Here is an 8,675-nt window from a genome sequence, read left to right on the forward strand (position 1 = left end):
TGCAGTTTATACCAGATGAAAAAACTTGGTTCTATCCCTTTTAAGTAAAATATTTGCTTCAGGATAGTTTCCATAGCTACCTCAATACGTGCCGAAATAGCTCAGTCGGGAGATCGTTAGACTGAAGATCTAATGGTCCCTGGATTGATCCCGGGTTTCGGCAACATGAAAGCTTTTTGGGTCGTGTATCTTAAGTAAATTATTTGCTTCACAAAAGTTTCCCTGTTTGCATGAAAAACAGCCGAAATAGCTCAGTTGGGAGAGCGTTAGACTGAAGATCCAAAGGTCCCTGGTTCGACCCCGGGTTTCGGCAACACGAAATTCTTCTTGTCGTGTACAATAAAGTAAAATATTTGCTTCAGGATAGTTTCCATAGATACCTCAATATGTGCCGAAAAAGCTCAGTTGGGAGATCGTTAGACTGAAGATCTAAAGGTCCCTGGTTTGATCCCGGGCTTCGGCAACATGAAGCCTTTTTGAGTCGCGCATCTTAAAGTAAACAATTTGCTTCAGGAAAGTTCCCCTGGTTGTATGAAATATTGCCGAAATAGCTCAGTTGGGAGAGCGATAGACTGAAGATCTAAAGGTCCCTGGTTCGATCCCGGGTTTCGGCAACATGAAGGCTTGTTGGGTCGTGTATCTTAAGTAAACTACTTACTTCGGAAAGTCTCCTTCGTTGCAAACAGGAGAGCCGAAATAGCTCAGTTGGGAGAGCGTTAAACTGAAGATCAGCAACACGAAACTCTTTTGGGTCGTGTATATTAAAGTAAAATATTTGCATCAGGAAAGTTTCCATAGCTAACTCAATATGTGCCGAAATAGGTCAGTTGGGAGAGCGTTAGACTGTAGATCTAAAGGTCCCTGGTTTGATCCCCAGTTTCGGCAACATGGTTCGTGTATCTTAAAGTAAACTATTTGCTTCAGGAATGTTCCCCTGGTTGCATGAAATAATGCCGAAATAGCTCAGTGGGGAGAGCGTTTGACTGAATATTTAAAGGTCCCTGGATGGATCCCGGGTTTCGGCAACATGAAAGCTTTTTGGATCGTGTATCTTAAAGTAAATTGTTTGCTTTAGGAAAGTTTCCCTGGTAGCATGAAAGAGAGCTAAAATAGTTCAGTTGGGAGAGCGTTAGACTGAAGGTTTAAAGGTACCTGGTTCGATCCCGGGTTTAGGCAACATGAAGGCTTTTTGGGTCGTGTATCTTATAGTAAGATATTTGCTTCCGGAAAGTTCCCCTGGTTGCATAAAGTATTGCCGAAATAGCTCAGTTGGGAGAGCGTTAGACTGAAGATCTAAAGGTCCCCTGTTCAATCCCGGTTTTCGGCAACTTTAAGGCTTTTTGGGTCGTGTATCTTAAAGTAAACTATTTGCTTCAGGAAAGTTACCTTGCTTGCATGAAATATTCCCGAAATAACTCAATTGGGAAAGCATAAGACTGAAGATCTATAGGTACCTGGTTCGATCCCGGTTTTCGGCAACATGAAGGCTTTTTGGGTCGTGTATCTTAAAGTAAACTATTTGCTTCAGGAAAGTTCCCCTGGTTGCATGAATACTTGCCGAAATAGCTCAGTTGGGAGAGCGTTTGACTGAATATCTAAAGGTCCCTGGTTCGATCCCGGGTTTCGGCGACATGACAGCTTTTTGGGTCGTGTATCTTAAAGTAAACTATTTGCTTCAGGAAAGTTTCCCTGGTTGCTTGAATATGAGCCGAAATAGCTCAGTTGGGAGAGCGGTAGACTGAAGATCTAAAGGTCTCTGGTTCGATCAAGGGTTTCGGCAATATGAAAGCTTTTTGGGTCGTGTATCTTAAAGTAAACTATTTCTTCAGGAAAGTTCCCCTGGTTACATGAACACTTGCCGAAATAGCTCAGTTGGGAAAGCGTTAGGCTGAAGATCTAAAGGTCCCTGGTTCGATCCTGGATGTTCGGCAACATGAAGGCTTTTTGCGTCGTGAATCTTAAAGTAAACTATTTGTTTCAGGAAAGTTCCCCTGGTTGCATGAAATATTGCCGAAATAGCTCAGTTGGGAGAGCGTCAGACTGAATATCTAATAGTCGCAGGTTCGATCCTGGGTTTCGGCAATATGAGAGCTTTTCGGGCCGTGTATCTTAAAGTAAATTATTTACTTCCGGAAAAATTCCCTAGCTGCTTGAACGTGATCCGAAATAGTTCCGTTGGGAAAGCGTTAGATTGAAGATTTAAAAGTCCCTGGTTCGATCCCGGGTTTCGGCAACTCGAAAGCTTTTTCGGTCGTGTACATCAAACTTAACTATTTTGTTTAGGAATGTTTCCCTGGTGCCAAGAAATAGTGCTGAAATAGCTCAGTTGGAAGAACGGTAGACTGAAAATCTAAAGGTCCCCTGTTCGATCCCGGTTTTCGGCAACTTTAAGGCTTTTTGGGTCGTGTATCTTAAAGTAAACTATTTGCTTCAGGAAAGTTACCTTGCTTGCATGAAATGTTGCCGAAATAACTCAATTGGGAAAGCATAAGACTGAAGATCTATAGGTACCTGGTTCGATCCCGGTTTTCGGCAACATGAAGGCTTTTTGGGTCGTGTATCTTAAAGTAAACTATTTGCTTCAGGAAAGTTCCCCTGGTTGCATGAATACTTGCCGAAATAGCTCAGTTGGGAGAGCGTTTGACTGAATATCTAAAGGTCCCTGGTTCGATCCCGGGTTTCGGCAACACGAAACTCTTTTTGTCGTGTACATTAAAGTAAAATATTTGATTCAGGATAGTTTCCATAGCTACCTCAATATGTGGCGAAATAGCTCAGTTGGGAGATGGTTAGACTAAAGATCTACAGGTCCCTGGTTTGATCCCGGGTTTCGGCAACATGAAGGCTTTTTGAGTCGCGCATCTTAAAGTAAACGATTTGCTTCAGGAAACTTCCCCTGGTTGTATGAAATATTGCCGAAATAGCTCAGTTGGGAAAGCGTTAGACTGAAGATCTATAGGTCCCGGGTTTCGGCAACATGATGGCTTTTTGGGTCGTGTATCTTAAAGTAAACTATTTACATCAGAAAGTTTCCTTCGTTCCATGCAGGAGAGCCGAAATGGCTCAGTTGGAAGAGCGTTAAACTGAAGATCTACAACACGAACCTCTTTTGGGTCGTGTATATTAAAGTAAAATATTTGCTTCAGGAACGTTTCCATAGCTAACACGATATGTGTCGAAATAGGTCAGTTGGGAGAGCGTTAGACTGTAGATTTAAAGGTCCCTGGTTCGATCACCAGTTTCGGCAACATGGGTCGTGTATCTTAAAGTAAACTATTTGCTTCAGGAAAGTTCCCCTGGTTGCGTAAATACTTGCCGAAATAGCTCAGTTGGGAAAGCGTTAGACTGAAGATCTAAAGGCCCCTGGTTCGATCCTGGGTGTTCGGCAACATGAAGGCTTTTTGCGTCGTGAATCTTAAAGTAAACTATTTGCTTCAGGAAAGTTCCCCTGGTTGCATGAAATATTGCCGAAATAGCTCAGTTGGGAGAGCGTCAGACTGAATATCTAATAGTCGCAGGTTCGATCCTGGGTTTCGGCAATATGAGAGCTTTTCGGGCCGTGTATCTTAAAGTAAATTATTTACTTCCGGAAAAATTCCCTAGCTGCTTGAACGTGAGCCGAAATAGTTCCGTTGGTAAAGCGTTAGACTGAAGATTTAAAAGTCCCTGGTTCGATCCCGGGTTTCGGCAACACGAAAGCTTTTTCGGTCGTGTACATCAAACTTAACTATTTTGTTCAGGAATGTTTCCCTGGTGCCAAGAAATAGTGCTGAAATAGCTCAGTTGGAAGAACGTTAGACTGAAAATCTAAAGGTCCCTGGTTCGATCCCGGGTTTCGGCGACATGAAAGCTTTTTGGGTCGTGTATCTTAAAGTAAACTATTTGCTTCAGGAAAGTTTCCCTGGTTGCTTGAATATGAGCCGAAATAGCTCAGTTGGGAGAGCGGTAGACTGAAGATCTAAAGGTCTCTGGTTCGATCAAGGGTTTCATCTATATGAAAGCTTTTTGGGTCGTGTATCTTAAAGTAAATTATTTGCTTCAGGAAAGTTTCCCTGGTTGCATGAAAGAGAGCCGAAATAGCTCAGTTGGGATAGCGTTAGGCTGAATATTTAAAGGTCCCTGGTTCGATCCCGGGTTTCGGCAACGATAAAGCTTTTTGGGTCGTATACATTAAAGTAAACTGTTTTCCCAAGGAAAGCTTCCCTGGTTCCATGAAACAGAGCCGAAATAGCTCAGTTGGCAGAGCGTTAGATTGAAGATCTAAAGGTCCCAGGGACGATCCCGGGTTTCGGCAATATGAAAGTTTTTAGGGCCGTGTATCTTAACGTAAACTAGTTGCTTCATTAAAGTTTCCCTGGTTGCATGAAAAACAGCCGAAATAGCTCAGTTGGGAGAGCGTTAGACTGAAGATCTAAAGGTCCCTGGTTCGATCCCGGGTTTCGGCAATACGAAACCCTTTTGGGTCGTGTACATTAAAGTAAAATATTTGCTTCAGGATAGTTTTCATAGCTACCTCAATATGTGCCGAAATACCTCAGATGGGAGATCGTTAGACTGAAGATCTATAGGTCCCTGGTTTGATCCCGGGTTTCGGCAACATGAAGGCTTTCTGAGTCGCGCATCTTAAAGTAAACTATTTGCTTCAGGAAAGTTCCCCTGGTTGTATAGAATATTGCCGAAATAGCTCAGTTGGGAGAGCGTTAGACTGAAGATTTAAAGGTCCCTGGTTCGATCCCGGGTTTCGGCAACATGAAGGCTTTTTGGGTCGTGTATCTTAAAGTAAACTATTTACTTCAGAAAGTTTCCTTCGTTGCATGCAGGAGAGAAGAAATAGCTCAGTTTTGAGAGCGTTAAACTGAAGATCTACAACACGAAACTCTTTTGGGTCGTGTATATTAAAGTAAACTATTTGCTTCAGGAATGTTTCCCTAGGTGCTTGAATATGAGTTAACCCGTGTTAACTGGATCATTCGTTTTACGAAGATTCATAGTCAAATCGTGCCTTTAAATGTAAAAATTCGGCTTAATCACCGTACGAAAAGTGGTTTTTTGTCATTTTGTCAAAATTTCTTTTAGCAGTTGGTTAGAGAAGCCTGATTTGAACCAAATAAGATTTTGGTGTGTTTAAATGAAGTTCCGATATGATGTGGAAAAATATAATTTTATTATGAATATAAAAAATCTCTCAGAAGACAATATTCATTTTATTCCATGACTACTCTCAACATTTACGTTCGAATACGATTTTTGTGCAAAGTTTGTCAATCTGACATTCAATTTATCCACATTACGTTCATTTTTCCCTTTTGAAGTTCCATGTTCTTCATTAGGCAGGGACAGCGCAACAATTAAAGCTATAAAAAGAAGTTTGAAGATACTTTGTTTGTAAATCTAGTCTTGTGCATAGTATAAACAGGGATAGATTCAATTCTAGAAGTAGGAATGGAGAACGGTTAGTATTTATTTCAGTCCGACTCATAGCCCAGTATAGAGCCCCTCCTTTAAACACGTAACGAAAAAAGTAAATTATCTTATTGGCTCACTTAAACTACGTTTTGATGACGTTGCTGACGTGTACGGAGAAAAGTACGTAATTCGTTTTTACGTCTGATGCTATGACCCGCCTCTTCTTTCATTCCCCTCCATCCTGTGGAAGGGGGTCAGGGACTTTGACGCGCATACACATTACTCTGTTCTCCATTTCTACTTCTCAAATTAAATCTATCCCTGGTATAGACCATTCCTGTAATGTTAAGGAAAAAAAAAAGCACAGGGGAAGGGCGACGGGCCGCCATTTTAGGCTAGTTCCCTTGAGCTAAGAAGCACCGCAATTAGCGGAAGTGTGAGTCGACTAGTTTCCCGCGGGTTAGCGAACGCGAGCGCCATCTGACGTTCTGTCTTGGCGCTAGGGAACTATCCTTATATTGAGGTCCTTCCCCTGTGCGTTGGTTTTTCGCAAGTATTTAATGAAATGGTCTATACGATTTATAAGGATGAGTTTCTGAATAACAGAAAATTATACCTACCAAAAGCAGAAATTCCCAACTGAAGAGTAAACACCCAGTTCCAGTCAAGAATGTCTTGTAGAGGCTCAAACATTGCACTCGAAACAAGTCCACCAATAAACTTAAGCCGAAATATATACTTTTTATTTTTTGTTTATTCTTTGAGCTCCAATCTTTAGGTCAAATTGAAAATATGCACCTGACAATTCATAATAAGGCCTGACACCTCTCCGGAATGTTTTTTAGCAAAAATTCGAACTGTGCACATTGGTAAAATGCAAAAAGCTGCGCTGCCAGCGGAAATGGCTATAAAACCACAGAGTGATGACGTGATTAGAAAAGCCGTTGGTGGAAGATAAGCGCAAAATGTTAGCAACTGTATGAATGGTCCCAAACAAATGCATATCACAACGAGGGCAATCTGAAAAACAACTTTCACAACTTATAGAAAACCCTTCTCAGTTTGCTGATTTTATGTAGCCTAGTAGCAACCTTATGAGACGTTCTGTCACAAATAATTCCAATAATTATTTTCCCAAATATTATTCCAGAAGAGATGAAGGAGTAAATATAAGTCAGTAGATGATCGTTGTTCACAATATGCATTCCAAATGACTAATATTTTAATAAGGAAAAGGTTAATATGACCATGCTATTTAACGAATACTGTTTTATGTAACTTTACTTTCAAGTATGTGAAAACGTAAATGCTTGGCATGACCAATAGAAAACCTATAACCCAAAGTAGATAAAGTTCCTTCCGTTTCAAATATTTAACGAGGGTTTCTTTAAAAGATATTTTGTCACTATCATCTTTTTTATTGGAGTCGTCATCCTGAATACTTGTTTTTTTAAATAAAAAATTATGGATTGCAGAAAATACTAAGTCACTACAAGATGGATTAGCAAGTTCAATTCAGTGCTTCCAGTGGGTAGTATCAAGAAGGGATTTACTATAAGAAGACCTAAGTAGCGCGATTTTACGATTCTGCTCTTACGCCGGTGTTAGTGGACAAGTAAGCCCCACCCCTTTCATTTCCGTCATTGCTCTGCGCATTCCTATTGGATCCTGTGAGGATAGGTCAAACAGACGCAAATGACGTATTCACTATTCCGACTAGATAAAAAACCTCGAGCAAAGTAAACAAAAAATGGAGGCTGCCAGCGGTGTTGAAACGGTACGCGAATAGTTTTTAATTGCCATTAACAAGTTAGTTAAAGGTTTTGACCTAACTTAATGGATTTTGAATATGTGTCTCTACGTGAAAATCGTTCGTTCTATAATTGTTTCTAAATCGAATCAAGTTTACTATACTTATGATTTAGTGAGTTCCAAAACCAAACCAAGGCTTAACGAGGAGGTAAAAGAGATAGATGGTGGAAAACATAGAGTAAGATCAAATATTAAGTCCCGCCTTGGATTACAGCCTCCTCCCACCCATGAGGATGGATTGTCGACTATCACGCGCGCACCGGACGCCTTTTTAGGCCTTCTTATAGTAAATTCCTTCTTGGTAGTATTAAGTCATTAAATAATACGTATTTGATAGAACTTTAAAGTCTATATAAAGCATAAATTCTTAGCCCTTATAAAAATCTTCTTTAGAACCATTTAGAAAATTCCTTGGGTAATTTCTTTAGAAATCCTTAAAGGATTCTTTGGGAAATTGGGGAATATTGGCCTCTTTTTCTTTGGAAAATGCTTTGGAAATATCTTTGGAATTTCCTTGGGAAATAACTTTGGAATTTTCTTGGGAAATAACTTTGGAATTTTCTTGGGAAATAACTTTGGAATTTTCTTGGGAAATAACTTTTGAATTTTCTTGGGAAATAACTTTGGACTTTTCTTGGGAAATATCTTTGGAATTTTCTTCGGAAATATGTTTAGAATTTTCTTTGGAGATATCTTTGGAATAACTTTGGAAGTTTCTTGGGAAATATAGGGAAGATTATGGGGTAAATTAATTTAGCCCTCTAGAAACGAGAATAGTTCTCACATGCAGAACAATATCCCGAGGGGGTAATTACTTGTTTAATCTGGTGTAAACTCGTTGAGTAATCCCGAATAAAATTCAGTAATGCAAGATAATAATAAAAATCTCAAGAAAAATCTGCAATTTCAAAATAATCTCCTTAATACTAAAAATTTTGGTTAACACCGTATAAATCTCCCTTAATACTTGAAAATTGCCGTTAATCCCAAGAAAAACCACAATATTTCGTGAATCCCAGAAAATTTTGATAATCCTTACTATTTTTATAATCATAGATTAATAGCAAATAATCCCCCTTAATCCATGAAAAATGCCGTTAATCCCAAATAAAACTTAAAATATTTGATGGATTCTTATTTTTATACCAGTGAATCCCTCCCAAAAAACGTAATACCGATGAACCCCTGTTTAAAAACGTAATACCTGTGAATCGCTGTGAATCCCTCTTTAAAAACGTAATAAACCCCTGAATCCCTCCCAAAAAGCGTAATACCAGTGAATCCTAGCTTGAAAATTTAATCCGATTTAATCTTACATAAACCTTATTAATCGTAATGAATCTTCGAATTAAAAGTGTAATCCCATTTAATCTTGCCTAATATCAAATTAACCGCCAAGAGATTACTTCGTCATTATTAATCCCACTTTTTACCTCTCCGTGTGACGTAGTCCAGGA

The 8,675-nt window shown here is 39.6% G+C and overlaps 1 long non-coding RNA gene and 3 other non-coding genes across 4 annotated transcripts; 3 read left to right on the forward strand and 1 right to left on the reverse strand.

Annotated features, from left to right (window-relative positions):
- Positions 1 to 812: 812 nt before the first annotated feature.
- Positions 813 to 885, forward strand: TRNAY-GUA (transfer RNA tyrosine (anticodon GUA)). Its single transcript has one exon. It is a non-coding gene; the product is annotated as a tRNA-Tyr (tRNA).
- A 3,487-nt stretch (positions 886 to 4,372) lies between these two features.
- On the forward strand, positions 4,373 to 4,445 carry TRNAF-GAA (transfer RNA phenylalanine (anticodon GAA)). The gene has a single exon. It is a non-coding gene; the product is annotated as a tRNA-Phe (tRNA).
- A 229-nt stretch (positions 4,446 to 4,674) lies between these two features.
- Positions 4,675 to 4,747, forward strand: TRNAF-GAA (transfer RNA phenylalanine (anticodon GAA)). Its single transcript has one exon. It is a non-coding gene; the product is annotated as a tRNA-Phe (tRNA).
- A 1,338-nt stretch (positions 4,748 to 6,085) lies between these two features.
- LOC149617966 (uncharacterized) lies at positions 6,086 to 6,719 on the reverse strand. The gene is made up of 4 exons (XR_016375744.1): positions 6,691 to 6,719; positions 6,498 to 6,620; positions 6,205 to 6,426; positions 6,086 to 6,126 (listed from the first exon to the last, which is right to left on the reverse strand). It is a non-coding gene; the product is annotated as an uncharacterized LOC149617966 (long non-coding RNA).
- Between the last annotated feature and the right edge of the window lie 1,956 nt (positions 6,720 to 8,675).

The sequence above is a fragment of the Phalangium opilio genome, unplaced genomic scaffold (genome assembly GCF_054372755.1).
Source record: "Phalangium opilio isolate 3A_F unplaced genomic scaffold, DU_Popi_V2 ptg000217l_1, whole genome shotgun sequence".
Lineage (NCBI taxonomy): Eukaryota > Metazoa > Arthropoda > Arachnida > Opiliones > Phalangiidae > Phalangium > Phalangium opilio.